The sequence below is a fragment of the Adiantum capillus-veneris genome, chromosome 12, assembly GCF_014529385.1.
Source record: "Adiantum capillus-veneris isolate H3 chromosome 12, ASM1452938v2, whole genome shotgun sequence".
NCBI lineage: Eukaryota > Viridiplantae > Streptophyta > Polypodiopsida > Polypodiales > Pteridaceae > Adiantum > Adiantum capillus-veneris.
The window spans coordinates 152,229,919-152,245,733 of record NC_140942.1 but is presented as its reverse complement, the minus strand read 5'-3'; the positions used below and the strand labels follow the sequence as shown (position 1 = coordinate 152,245,733).

Sequence of the window (15,815 nt, the reverse complement as noted above, 5' to 3'; positions counted from 1 at the left end):
ACAATGCTGTTAAAGAGGTTACAGATGCCATTCCAAAGATTATTTTGCATTCAAGGCGATGGCCAAGGAATCTGTTGAAGCACTTTAAAATGTTCAATGTAGAAGAGTGTCAAAAATTTGTATAACCACACATTCTAAATGTAGTGCAAGGAATCACAGAAGAACAACTCTAACTTGGGATGCTTCTTGTTGATATTGCACACTTCTCTTTCAATTTATCTAGAAGAAAAGGATGGTTATCGAGCTATATAAAAACATGTCGCTCTCTACTTTTTGTTAAGTATGAAGCCTAATTTACCCCTATAACTTTTAGTTTTAAAAACACACATTTGCAAGGCCCCCATTATGAGGAGAAGCCATCGTGCGTAAGAAAAATCATTCGTTGGAAAACAATAAATTTACGCCTTGTTGGAATATTCTCTTTGGATGGCGATCGGAAAGTGATCGAAAATCGGTCGATCGGTTGGTCGATCGATTCATCAGTTGACGGAAGTCAATGGTCGGTGGCCGGTGGGCGGAAGTCTTTGGCAAGGGACCAAATTCAGTGGCCGGTGGTCAATCTCTAGGCGGACTTGTCTTCTCAAGGGCAACAACACATGGGCGCATTGGAGAGTCCAACTTGGACTTGTCTACACAAGGGTGGCTACACACACGGTTGCTTCTCATGAGAGAGGGCATCCCTTTTGGCTTATAAAAGGAGGCCTCTTATACACACGAAATTCATTGTGAAGTTGATGAAGCAAGGTGCATGTGAGGTGGTGAGAGTGAAACAAGGTGGGAGTTCGATTAAGGGTATATTTTCTTTGTAACCTACTTATAGTTTGAAGTACTAAAGCCTTTGAATGGCTACTTTCCCGTAGACGTAGCCCACATTGGGTGAACCACGTATATCGTGTATGCTCAAGATTGAGAAGTTCAACGGAAAAAACTATCAACATTGGAAGATGCAGATTGAAGACTATCTCTACCAGAAGGACCTTTATTTGCCACTAGGCGGTCTTGCAAAGAAGCCCGCAATGATGACAGATGAAGCATGGATTGTGCTTGAATGAAAGGCATTAGGAACAATCCGGCTAAGCTTGGCGTCAACAGTGGCCTTCAACGTTTCGGAGGTGAAGACACAGAGGACTTGATGAAGTCTCTTGACGACCTCTACAAGAAACCATCGACATCCATTAATTTATTTTTCATGAAGTGCTTGTTAATTCTAAAAATGGGAGATAATGGTCCAGTTGTAGAACACATAAACGACTTTAACACCATCGTCTCTACTGGATAGTTGGGAGAGACTTGTGATGGCTGTAAGTAACTCTATCTCTGACACAAAGACTCTTAAGTTTGATGATGTTGTGGGTGTTCTCCTAAGCGAGTCTTGAGGGTGGCTGCAATAATGATCCATTACTTTGCCATTCTAACCATGTCTTGCAAGGTGGATACAATGGTTGGTTTTTTCTACGTCCACCATCTATCAATTTTAAATAGTGTTTGTAGGAAAGATAGACCGTAGATCCATCACTTCGCCATTCTAACCAAGTATTGGTAGGTGGGTGCATCCTTGATCTACTACTTGGGCATTCTAACTATGTCTTAAAGTTGGGTGCATTCAAAACTTGGTCATTCTAACACTTGTAATTTTACACAAAGTTTGTGGGATGAGTAGATCCTAGATCCACCACTTTGCCATTCTAACTAAGATTTGGAAAGTGGGTGCATCAAAGATTCACCACTCTATTATTATAACCAAGGATTGAAATGTGAATGCCGCTGTTGGTGTCTTCTAGATCCACCACCTTGCAATTTCAAATAAAGTGTGTGAAATAGGTAGACCTTAGATTCCCCATTGGTTCATTGTCGCCAAGTCCTGGAGGGTGAGTGCATCCAAGATCCAACACTTGGCCAGCCAATGTAGGTGCATCCAACATTTACCACTTACCCATTCTAGCCAAGTCTTTGGAGGTGGCTGCAATGGTGGGTTTCTCTTAGATCCACCACTTTGCAATTTTAAACAAGGTGTGTGTGATAGATAGACCTTAGATCCACCACTTGGCCATTCTAACCAAGTCTTAAAGGTGGATGCATCTAACATCCATCACTTGCCCATTCTAATCAAGTATTGGGAGGTAGATCACCACATTGCAATTTTAAACAAAGTGTGTGTGATATATAGACCTTAGATCCACCACCTGACCATTCTAACCAAGTCTTCAAGGTGGGTGCAATTAAAATCCACTACTTGGCCATTATAATCAAGTCTTGCAAGGTGGATGCAATGGTTGGTTTTCCCTACATCTACCACCTATCAATTTTAGACAAGGTTAGTAGGAAAGATAGCCATAGATCCACCACTTGGCCATCCTAACCAAGTATTGAATGGTGGTTGTGGGAATCCTAACCATGTCTTGAATTTGGGAGCATTCAACGCTTAGCCATCCTAACACTCGGAATTTTTACATAAAGTTTGTGAGATGAGTAGATCCTGAATCTACCACTTGTCCATTCTAACTAAGGTTTGGAAGATAAGTGTATTAAAGATCCAACACTTGGTCATTCTACCAAGGTTTGAAATGTGGATGCAATCATTGATATCTCCTAGATCCATTATCTTGCAATTTCAAATCAAGTGTGTGAAAAAGGTAGATTCTAGATCTATCACTTGGCCATTCTACAAAAGTCCTGGAAGGTGAGTGCATGCAAGAGTCTTCAAGAACCTTAATATATAGTCATTGAACAATAAAGACGAGATTCTTACCTTGTGGTCCTAATCTCCATGCACCTCTAGATCAAGGTATGCGGGGATCGGATCTGGCTAGAGAATGTGAGGTTGTCATGTACTTAGTAGTGTGTAGTTATAACAACTAGAGTGTTTTAATTATTTGTTGCATCATTGGTAGATAAAGTATGGACGATAGGATGATGTGTCCTTGTACGCATTGCAAGCATCAGATCTTTTGAAAACAAAAAATCTACACCCAACACATACGCAATCACGATCTCTTTCCGATTGAGCAATTACAAGATCTGCGTTATCGATCTCATGGTCTAGAGACTGAAGGTCAAACTACGCAAGTAGATATTGCTCCAACTTCATCTCAGAGAAGACAATTTTCAAACGAGCAGCCATCAACTGAGTCCTCCCAACCAATATCTGACGTGGCATTTCAAGAAGTAGAGATGAAATAGATGTTGGACGCGTTCTTTGACATGGATCCCATCATTGAAAACATATGATGCAAAGTCTTGCACGCATGCCGCTTTATAGTGGTGCAAAATTCTCAGTTCTCCGTACCGCGTTGGCAATCCTTAATTTGCAGTCTGTTTACGGTTGGTCTGACGGCCCAGTCACAGAGCTTTTCAGGTAAATACATTGTATCCTAAGCATGATAAAGTGCAAATTACAGTTTAATAATCTGATCAAGGGGCTAACTTGTTCATGTAACGACAGGTTGCTCAATGAGAAAATATTGCCAGAAGGGAATCACATGTCCCCTACCCGTGCAGCCGCTAGAAAGCTTCTTACTAATTTAGGCTTGGATTATCACAAAATACATGTATGTCCTAATGATTGTATACTTTTTTACAATGAGTATGCAAATTTGGAACAGTGTCCCAATTGTGGATCAAGCAGGTACAGGGAGGACACACAAGGAAAATTTATCCCTGCAAAGGTTCTTCCTATCATTCCAAGAATAAAGAACATATTCAGATGCAAGTCCATAGCCGCTTTGATGACATGGCACTCAAATACTAGATCGACAAGATGATGTGATGCGGGTACCTGCTGACTCTCGTGCATGGAAGCACATAGAGGAAAGTTGGCCTAAATTTAAGAACGAGCCTCGATGTATCTGCTTTGGTCTGGCAATGGACGGAGTAAACCCATTCGGATTACGGAGTTCGTCACGGAGCACGTGGCCTATTTGTCTGGTTAATTATAATCTTCAACCATGGCTCGCTATCAAGAAGGGCCATCTGTTGTTGTCATTGATCGTTCCAGGAAAGTACAAAGCAAAGAACATGGACATCTATATGGCACCATTTATAGAAGAGCTCCAAATCTTGTGGACAGGAATGGATGTGGTTGATATGTCCCAACCAATCGGACGATGGAATGTATATGTGCAAGGCATTCTCATGTAAACTATGCACAATTGGCCAGGCTTCGGTGAGTGCTCAGGGAAGTGCCTTTAAAACCCTGTCACACATGTGATTCCTGGTATGCCAACGCTTTTATATTTTAATTTTGTGATGTTTCAGGCTTGAGTTACTCGGGCAATCATGCATGTCCGAAATGTGGTCCTCGACTTGGCTTCCGCCACTCTGAGCATTTGAGCAAGACAATTTACGAAGAGCATGGTAGATTTTTTCCTGAAGGACATGAGCTACGTGGACCAAACATATGCAAACATGACATGCATCCACTGAAAGCGAGCGATTGGAAAAACATGTGGCTGGAAAGGGGAGATTGGATGCCACCTGGAATGAAAAAACTTTCTATTTACCATGAACTTCCGTACTGAAGTGACCTACTGATTAATCATTTGCTCGACCCAATGCACGTCTTCAAGAATGTGGGGGAGATCATATGGAAAATCATCACTGGAAAAAGGGAGAGCAAGGCCCAGAGAGATGACCTGCAAGCTGTGGGTCGAATGCCAGAGATGTGGCCTCGACTTAAACCCAATGGAAAGTTTGCTATACCAAAAGGTCCATGGGTTCTGAGTCGTGCAGAAGAGCAACAAGTGAAGAAGACTATATCTTCATTCGTCTGATTGCGTTTTTTCAACTATTTGTTGCCTCTAATAGATGGATGTTGTGTTCGGACAGTTAGAACTTATGGTATGGTGTGTAAAGCCGCTTAGGTTAGGCTACTCCAAATTGGATTAAGTTAGCAATTAGCCATTTCAATCTGCTTAGGGCTAGCCACCTAGGGTTAACATCTTAGGACGAATGTTTGTTTAGCCACTAATAGATGGCCGTATTTTAGAGTGTTAGGGTGCGCTATGTAAAGTTGCCTACGTTTGACCGCTCCAAATTGGATTAGTTTAGCGTTTTTCCATTTCAATCTGCTTAGGGCTAACCACTTAGGATTCTATGGATTCTGGTTTGGCCACTAATAGATGGCACACCGTGTTCAAACGATGCATTAAGACACACTATGTAAAGCCGCCAAGATAAAGCGGTCTAAAACATATTAGGGTATCGTTAGGCCATTTAGTCTGCTTAGGAATAGCTGCTAAGGGTTATCAGCTTTAGATTAGTGATTTTTGTTTTGTCCGCTAATACATTACTATATTTAGAGTGTTAGGGTAGGCTATGTAAATCCGCTTGGGTTTGGCAACTTTTGATTTGGTCGCTCCAAATCCAATTAGTATTGTAGCGCGTGGCCATTTCAGTCTGCTAATAAGGTTAGAGGGTTATGGTTTAGACATTGGTAGATGGTCGTGTTTGGATGTTTAAAAGTACATAAATTTTAATTGTCCGAACACACGTCCGTCTATAATCTAAACACGAGTTAACTTAACATATAACCTACCCTAACTTTTTACATACAACCTATAACCTAACCTAACCTAACTTGTAACCTAACTTGTTGCCTAAACCTGACATATAATCTAGCTGACCTATCTTATAACCTATAACCTAACTTATAACTTAATTTAACCTTTCATTTAAACCTAACTTAGAACACAACCTAACATGACTTAACGTATAACTTAACATATAACCTATATATACCATAACTTAACATATAACCTAAACTAAACATAACCGAAATGTAAAATCTAAACCTCATCAATCGCATAATTTCAAAAATGATATAATTAAAAACGAAATTTCTTCAAAACAAGATTTTTTCATAAACTAAAACGAAATTTTTTCCTAATTTAAAACAAAATTTCACAACACACCATAATTTCTTTAAGCATTGAAAGTTTAAACCATGAAATTTTCTTTTATCAATATACAAATTAATTTAAATAAACTTAATGTGCATTAAAAAGTTCAAGCACTCACGTGCGGCCTATTTGAGCAAGAAAAAGTGTTATAAACGTCCTTGAACTTGCAAAAACCGTACACATATACACCATGTTAAACTGTAAAAAACGCACACATACACACCATGTTAAACCCTAAACCCTAAACCTATGAGTAAACTTGAAAACAATCTCACCTTAGTGCTATGGAGTAGTCCACGATCAAGATTAGCACCTCCAACAACTTGTTTTGCACCAGATCAATAAGAGGTGAGGAGGAAGAGAGTAAGAGAAAAGGCACAGGAAGAAGAGAAATGCGCAGGAAAAGCCCACGGGTTTGTTTTTTGCAGAATCTGACGATACAAGCATCGGTACAAGCGACAGAACAAGCGTCAAAATATGCAACGAAACAGGCATCGATAGATGCATCAAAACAACGATCGAAAATTTAAAAATGAAAATTTTTAAAAACTGCATCTCCCTCCATGCTTACCTACACATATACCGACACCCCGCCATTGGCGCTGGTAATTTAGCACCGAAATTTAAATGACCTCTTGTAGTGTCTAGATCAATGATACCCAAGTCACCCTCATCCCTCGCAAGGATAATGATAGACCATCTGAGGGCCCAAGTATCATGAGGACCATTTTAACCTCCTCACAAGAAGTTTCTAACCACGCATCTAAGTTGGAAAGGTTCTCCTATTATGGTGAAGACTAGGTCCCCATATCTCCATATAGGTAAGTGTTGGTGTAATGAACGTATCAAATAACCATAATGTGGACCATAATGGGTTTGACATCCTTGGGACTCTTTAAGACATGCTTGTTGTTGTAGCAACACTTGTGTCCACTTTCATTTAGCTACAAGGTATAACATGAACATGTGGACTTAGTAGTATGCTAGTAGCAAGATGGTAGCTACGTCCTAATTTCACAGCCAAAGTGGGACCTTTGTTGGAGATTTTTGAAATAAATTCAAATGGAAGGATGGACTTGTTGAGTAAACCACAGCACTGAAATAATGCAACCCATACCGAAACATCAAGGTGTGTATAAGGCTTGAGATTGCCAATCAGATCCCCACCAAGTATGAAACACGATCACATACACCTGGAACAATATCAGGAACACAAGCCGGATTTCCATACCGAATTCAATATTTCATGAGTGCTGACAAGTATTTTCTTGAAAGAGAAAATCACTTCACACAGGCTTTCATTAGCTATACACATCATAGCCATAGCATAACAAAGACAATATGGTCTATAGGCATTGACAACATCCACCGGTAGTCCATTATCAAAGTAGTTCCTTCATTGCCACTATGCAAAATAAACACATGAAAAGAAAGGGACTATCTTTTGACAACTATGAAAGATGCTACAATAAACCATAGCACTAAAAATAATGCACCATTCTGAAATAACATCAAAGCAAATGACCACATCAGAAGCCACAGACTATCTTTTGAGAACTATAGCGAGGCTACAGTAAATTGTAGCACTAAAAATAATACAACCCCCGCACGGAAACATCAAATGACGACATGAAAAGCAAGAGACCATCTTCAGACTACAGCACTTAAAATAATACAACCCATACCAAAATATCAAGGCATACAATATGCATTATTACGCTATCCATACATCTGCAATTGCCAATCACACTCCAACTAGGCTACTTCTGTTTTTGCCTTTTGCGTTTAGCCTTTTTTCCAAGACTCCTCTTCTTAAGCTCCTCCATCAAAGCTGCAACGCCACCTTCAATATAGGAGAGTGAGAAGTGGACCAGGTGACCAAACTCAAGTTGGAGAGGGAGGCGCTTGTACTTCTGTCCTTGAGGTGACCCCTGACCCCTTGCCAGCTGCAATGAAAGCCTTTGACAGTTTAACGTCAATCTTCAGCAAAATTTCCTTTGTTTTGAACTCCTCCGTGGTTTTGTAACCGAAGGAGAACATCGACATGAGCACGTGAGCTCCTTGATCTCTATCAACCTTAAAAGTTAAATTATAAAAAAAATACATTTGCTGACATAGGCTCCTAGGATTCATCAGAGCTTCCTCACTTCCAAGCAAGTCGGTCTCTACTAGAAGAAAAATAGTCTGAGCAAAGATCACCTGTGCTGACTCCTCTTGATCAAGGGGAAAGAGGGAGAATAGCCTTCCCACCATCTCCATCAAATTCCGCATGTCTAATACCTCTGCCAAGTTGCTAAAAGCATCTACAAAGTCTTCTATTGTGAGAAGGGACTCATCCTCGAGTGCAACATCAACTACATCCTCCTCTGCCTCCTCAACATCAAGATCCTCCTCCTCCTCCTCAACTAAAAGTTCTCCCTTCAGCTCTTGGGAAAGGGCTGCCGCTAAGAGTCTTCCTGCTCTTATGGCTATTCATAAAGAAAATAAAAGATTTGTAAGTCGCAGTGAGGATATCACCTTCTGTCATTGGCCTGACCACGCTCTCCAAAGCGAGCTCCCCTACCTCCTTGCACTTGCTTAAAAGAAACCGTATGCGTTGGGTCAGCCTATTCCCAAGAAGTTCGATTGCATCTGTTGAGGCCATCAAAGAGCTCGTAGCCAAGTACGAATAGCTTTCAAGCTGTTGAACCACGTCCGCATGTGTTGGTTTTGCTCCCTATCCGGTCCCCGTCCAGCCTTAGGTACACTCAAAGAGCCTAACACTTGGAGGCGTAGGCTGTTGTGTACCAGGCTTGGAGAACATGAGATAAAGCTTCATGGAGGGATCCAACATTACATGTTCCCTCAACTCGTGGTGGGGCAACCCATCAAGGAAGCAGACATAGAAAAGATCGGCGGTTGCAAGACCAATAAGTAGAGAGAGAGAAACGTGCACTGCAAGACCTAGAAGTAGAGAGAGAGAGAGAGAGAGAGAGAGAGAGAGAGAAGGCGTGTAATAAGCAGAACTTGGCTGAAACGCAAAAGTGCTTTATTTAGAAGCCACCACGTGGCAATAGATTTACATTTAAAAAACAACATCGATGCAATGAAAAGCTCTAAATTAATAAAAACTGTGCGTGAAAAGCTACCAAGCGAATAAAATAAAAAAGCAGCTTGCGTAAGTAAAATAAAAAAAGCAGTCTGCATTGCTCGATTGCTCTCAGAGGCACTTCGATTTTCTCCACAAGCAGTTCGTAGCCCCCTCGAAGCAGCTCGGAGCTTTGTTTGCAGGTTTGTCACTGGCCACTCTTAGAGAGAGAGAGAGAGAGAGAGAGAGAGAGAGAGAGAGAGAGGGCTATGTTGTATAGTACGTAGGCGATGATGGCTTTGCTCGCGCGTGAGCTGTAACATTTAATGGCCTAATAACTTATGTGTAGCGGAAATTAGCATGAACATAGTGGGCATTTCATTAGAATAGATTCCTAATGAGAACTACAAGAGTGCTTGGGTGGAGAGAGCAACAAAAAGCATAACATCTAGTTAGATAGCATCGACAATACTTTCAAAAGAGAGAGAAATTAAGCTATTGACAACAGTTGAGGACCGGATTTTCATGGAGCCGGTCCCCCCTCCAAAAGGCTTTGTATTATGGTTTCTCCCATCAAGAGAGACATTGTACAATACAATTCTTTGTGTTCCTTCAAGACTAGCTAGTGCAATGAAGATGGAAACTTCATGCACTAAGCAAAACACTTAACAAACACAACTTGAATTATCCCCGTTCTCAGACCCAAGACCTCACACACCTTCGAAGATGGTGAGAGCTAGCAGGGTATGAGAGTAGATTGAGAGGAGAAGGAGTATCTTACGAGAAAGATGTACATCTCCTCACATAATCACTCATATGTAGCATAGCTTAGCTTAGTAATTAGCTTGGTAGAGGAGATGAGCATGCATTGAAGCTTGGCTCTTGGTTGGATTTGCATCCACATGCCAAGAGAGTGTTGATGTAGGCTTCTATCTCACAAGCTTGGAGTAGGTGATGAGTTCTCCATTAAAGCTTGGGAAGAGATAGTCTTCTCTTTCTTCACACATGAGCTTGTGTGAGTGTGTGTGTGATAATGCCTTGCAAAAATCAGCCCCCTCTCTCTCTTGGGCGAGCCCTCTTGCTAATTGCTCTTGCTGAAGCCTCATTGGCCCTCCCCAAGTCAAGCCAATTACAATTAAGCAGCATAAGTGATAGCCTTCTGACATGTGTCCCCCTTTCCCCTTTTGTGAGAGCTTTAGGTAATTAAATAATTAAACTAAACTCTCATTGGACCCCCTTGCCTCCTCGCCAATAGGAATCAGGCAAGCCATGGGGCTCCTGAATGCTCATTGGACCCCTTGGGAGACTGCCCAATAGTCTTCTAGGAGACTTAATTCTCATTGGTTTCTTTTATTAAATGTTTTTAAATTAATTAAACTAAATTTACTCTAGCTTAATTCTCATTGGTCCACTTCAAGGGTCATCCAATAGAAATTGGGCACACCTTGTGGGCATCTGGCCTAGGGAGCTGACATGTGTCCCTCATTCCCTTTGTGTAAAGGGAGCCTGTGTGTGTGTGTGTGGATTTCTCTCTCATCCCCTACCTTTAGGGCTCGCCCCCTCCCATGTAGGGATATGCAAAGACTTTTAGGGCACACACAAAGCATCCAATTTTCCCTAGGGTTGACCTTTGGACACAACCTTTGAATTTTGGAACCTTAGCATTTTGGAAGTCTTAATGGGCTGAACCTTACGGTCTTTTTAGCCCATTGTTGCACATGGCTCTTTTGCAGATGGCCCCCCCTTTGGATCCCTATTTTCCCTCCTTTGGATCCCTACTGTGGCCGGTCTGCTAGCTTAACCAATATTCTAGCTTTTTCTCCCCTGGCCTTCCCCACATTAAATGATCAGTTTAATATGAGAAAATCATTTAGGAGAATTAGATATTGATTATTATGACATTACCTCTCTCTTGAAATCATAGTCGTCCTCGACTATGGTGTAGAGAAGATAAAGCACGTTCATGAGTCCTTTTCTTAGTGGGTAGAGGATCCCTATGTTACCCTACGACATCATTCCACAATGGATGACTAGTCCATTTGGCGCTTGAGAGCCTGAGGCTGCCGCAAGCATGTCTGCACATTAGTCCTATCAGTCTTCCATAGTAGAGTGACAAGCTCTACTTGGTGTTTGGGAGACGTCGTCTCTGCAAACTTGATCTAAGCATGCATACTACTTCATTTTTGTGCACAAATAAAGAAAAAGAGAGTCTTATAAGACAAAAATTTTGTTCATTTTTAACATTTTGTACATTTGCTTACTCTTGGGAAGCATTGTAAGCATTGACAAGGTTTAGGTTATCCTTTAATTGTATGCCTTGCATCCATCTAGCATCTTCAAAAGGATAATTCTTAAACTTAATAAGATATCGTCGGATAGTCTTACCGCCTCTTAGTACCTTGTCTTCATGTCGGAGAATGGACTTGGGCTGCAGCACCTCTTCTTGGTCCTCGATCTCCGGTGGGTCTTCAATAGTTGGTTCTTGAGGTGGCTCTCCTTTGTAAGGCTTTAATAGGCTGACATGAAAAGCATTGTGTATGAGCCAATGATTGGGCAACTTGAGTTGATAGGCCATCTTATTGATTGGTCTAAGAATCTGAAAGGGACCATAGTACCTTTTTGCTAGTTTAGCATAGTACTTTTGGTGACCCGTAGGATTCTTGCCCGTTGTGTGCCTTAATCGAGCCTTGGGAAACTTTAACAAGACCCAATCGTTTTCTTTAAAGGCTTGGGCTCTTCTATGCTTGTCAGCAGCAGTCTTTTGCCTTTGCTGTGAGATAGAGATAGCATCCTTAATCTTTTGGAAAGATTCTTGTAGGTCTCGGCTATACTCATCTGCAGCGAAGATCTTCGCATGTACCTTAAGTAACAAGGGACTTTTTGATCTTCCCTCAATTACCTCGACAGGTGCTTTTCCCGTGGAAGTATGTACAGTGTTATTGTAAGCATACTCCACTAAGGGTAAGTACTTCTCCCATTGGGATCTTTGATCTACTTCCGTTACATAGGCTTTTAGTAGATCGAGAATGGTGATTGGGCTGAAGAGAATGGCAAGCGTGCAAAGGGACAAGCGGGTTTTCGTCGATGCCATAGCACCATTGATCATCTTGTCACTCTTCGTGTTCTCATGGAGGAAAGTCGGTTGAAAGGCAAGTGATTGTATTGTTGTTTTGTGGACTTTAAGAAAGCCTTTGATATGATTCCACGTAACAATTTGTGGAGAAAGATGGAAGAACTCCAAGTGCCAAGTGAGTTTATGCTTAGGGTTTCTCGAATCTATGAGAAGGTGATTTGTCAATTGCGCATGGGAAGAGAAATTTTAGAAATTTTTGTAAGCACTATTGGGGTTAAACAAGGATGTCCATTGTCACCAACTCTCTTTGGTCTATGCATCGATCAATTGGAAAAAATGGTACTTGACTTTATGCAAGAAGAAGGCATTGAAGAGGTCACTATTTGCAATGCGGTAATCATGTTTTTGTTGTATGCGGATGATGTAGTGCTTCTAGCACACACTTTAGAAGATGCACAAAAGCTTATGGTTGTCCTTGAGAACTTTTGCTTGCATAGTGGGCTGATTGTAAATGAATCCAAAACAAAGGTTATGCTTGTGAAAACCAACCATAAGGAGAAGCCCTCGATTGTGTACAACAACGAGACACTTGAAGTTGTTGAGAGATTTAAGTACCTTGGCCTTGAGGTTCCATCCAATCACAAGTGGCATGAATGTGCTATGCGTCGTTTGGAAGCGGGAAAGAGAGCATATTATGCATTTGAGAACATGTGTAATGCGGGAAACATCAAGTGTTGGGTTCTCAAGAAGTATCTTTTTGATGCATTGGTGACACCGGTTCTTCTTTATGGAGTTGAAGTGTGGGGCGGGAGCATCTCAAAGTCTACTTGGAAAGAGTTTGAGAATGTCCAAAAGCGTTTTCTTACAAACTTTCTCCAAGTTAAGACACAAACACCATATATGCTCCTACTTCTTGAGTCGGGATATCTTCCAATTGAGGTTATGGGCATGGAAAGGGTTGTGGAGTACATGATAAAGATGCGTCAAAACCCCTCACATCGACTTCCTACAATTGCATGGGAAGCAAGCAAAAAAGTTCAAAAGACGCATAAAAGCAAGATCTTGAGCACGGGATGGATGCAAGACATAAAGAAGTGGTTTGGGAGATGGGATGCATTACACTTGCTACATGATGCTTCAATTGACTCTCAAGTGAATGAAGCTTTTCTACAACGCCAATGTATTACGGCTTGGGAGAAATCCGGTGGGTCACGCTTCATACATTACGCCACCTATATTGCCCCCAACTACAAAACCATGTTCTTCGCTGAGAGAGGAAACCGTACTCACACTTACATGCTTGAGCCTATTCCCTTGTCCGCGATACGCACTATCGCAGCAATTCGGCTTAGCTCCCATTTCCTTCGATGCGAGATAGGGCGTTGGGGCAATGGAGAAGAGTCAAATCGATTGTGCACATTATGCTCATTGCAAGTTCGAGAGTCTGAGTACCACACACTACTAGAGTGCTCAGCTTTTGATCACATCCGAACTTGCTTCTCTCACATTTTCAGCCATAACTTAGACCTACACACTTTCCTCTCCCAGCCAAAGTGTGGGCTCTCCATTGCGACTCTCATCACTACAATTTTAGAGCATCGAGAGTCACTCATCAGCCATACACATACTACATCACATGTAACTTTGGTCCCATAGGTCATATTTGACCTCTGAGGATGATAATAAAATCTATCTATCTATCTATCTCTCTCTCTCTCTCTCTCTCTCTCTCTCTCTCTCTCTCTCTCTCTCTACCGTTTTTTGACCTAGTAGACAACAGTTCACTCTTTTGATCATAACTTCTTCATTTGAACTCCGATCTAGGTGATATATAGCCTCAATCAAAGAGCACGAAGCCCTCTATTCATTGATATAAAGATATAATTTTTTTTAGCAATGGAAGGCTTTGTTGTAACAACATCTTAGAATTGAAAAAACTGTCAAAACTTTGCGTTTTTGTTGCCGACTTGAAGGCAATGTCGAACAAAACTCGCAAGGGTGGAAAATCCACACTCGCCATGGAGAATGATGCAAAATCTCCAAGGAATTTGCTTGTTCATTCAACCACATCGTCTACAAAAATGGAAGCAATGATCATGGATTACTTGATTGCATTACAAGAAACCGTCAACAAGCAAGGTGAAGAGTTGCACACACTTGCAATGGAGAATGGAACTTTAAGAGTTCTTGTTGTGGAGAATCTCAAGAAGGTTCTTGAAATGCAAACAACACGCTTGGTGCATCTTGAGAATGAAGTTCAAGAATGTAAGCGCTCTCTTGTGGACATGAATGTATTGAAAGAGCGCTTGAGCAAAGTTGAGAGTGATCATGTATTGAAAGAGAAAACGATAGATATTATACGACATGATGTATGTGAGATGAGAAATGCATCCAAATCATGGGCTGATATATGTAAGGATAATGTGGTTTCTACGTCTCCTATCATGCAAGCCGTTGTCCAAGCAAAGAATGTAGAGAATGTGGATACTCAAGAATTACAAGAACGGCAAAAACACTCAAAGAACATCGTCATTAGTGGAATCAAGGAAGAAAGCATGGAAACACCCCAATCTCTTGCGGTTGCTATTGAAGAATTTTTTGCTATATACTTTGGCATGTTTGGAATCATGGCTTATGGTTCACATCGAGTTGAAAAACAAGGAGTCCCTCTCTCAGGAGAAAGACCTATTGTATGTACCATGGCTGATGAGGTAAAGAGAAAGATCATCCTTGACAATAGTTGGATCCACCTCAAAGGAACGGGTTGTAATGTATATGAGGATCGCACTCTTATGCAACAAAATGTACGTCACAAAGCATATGAGAAAAGAACCAAGAAGGTCAAGGTGTCATCTCAAGAAGAAAAGTCACTTGAGAAGGATGCAAGTCCACCCAACAAATAGGGATACATGATCTATGAGACCAACTCACGCTTGTGAATAAGCTTTTGGAATTGTAACGGCTATCCATGGAATGCGGGAATTGGCATTGATGAGCTTACCAATGACTCCGATGTGATACTTCTTGTCAAAACATGGGAGCATGATGCGCAATGAATTCTTGGATTTGACAAATATGATGTGCATTCTTTGATGTGGGCCAAAAATGCAAAGAACGTAGAGGACAAGGAGGCGTAGCATGTGTCATAATAATCAATATCTAATTCTCCTAAATGATTTTCTCATATTAAACTGATCATTTAATGTGGGGAAGGCCAGGGGAGAAAAAGCTAGAATATTGGTTAAGCTAGCAGACCGGCCACAGTAGGGATCCAAAGGAGGGAAAATAGGGATCCAAAGGGGGGGCCATCTGCAAAAGAACCATGTGCAACAATGGGCAAAAAAGACCCTAAGGTCCAGCCCATTAAGACTTCCAAAATGCTAAGGTTCCAAAATTCAAAGGTTGTGTCCAAAGGTCAACCCTAGGGAAAATTGGATGCTTTGTGTGTGCCCTAAAAGTTTTTGCACATCCCTACATGGGAGGGGGCGAGCCCTAAAGGTAGGGGATGAGAGAGAAAGCCACACACACACACACAGAGGCTCCCTTTACACAAAGGGAATGAGGGACACATATCAGCTCCCTAGGCCAGATGCCCACAAGGTGTGCCCAATTTCTATTGGATGACCCTTGAAGTGGACCAATGAAAATTAATCTAGAGTAAATCTAGTTTAATTAATTTAAAAACATTTAATAAAAGAAACCAATGAGAATTAAGTCTCCTAGAAGACTATTGGGCAGTCTCCCAAGGGGTCCAATGAGCATTCAGGATCCCCATGGC

The 15,815-nt window shown here is 41.3% G+C and overlaps 1 long non-coding RNA gene across 1 annotated transcript; it reads right to left on the bottom strand.

The window, feature by feature from the left end:
- Positions 1 to 7,426: 7,426 nt before the first annotated feature.
- LOC147446692 (uncharacterized) lies at positions 7,427 to 8,850 on the bottom strand. Its single transcript, XR_015189902.1, has 2 exons — positions 8,415 to 8,850; positions 7,427 to 7,843 (listed from the first exon to the last, which is right to left on the bottom strand). It is a non-coding gene; the product is annotated as an uncharacterized LOC147446692 (long non-coding RNA).
- Positions 8,851 to 15,815: the final 6,965 nt, after the last annotated feature.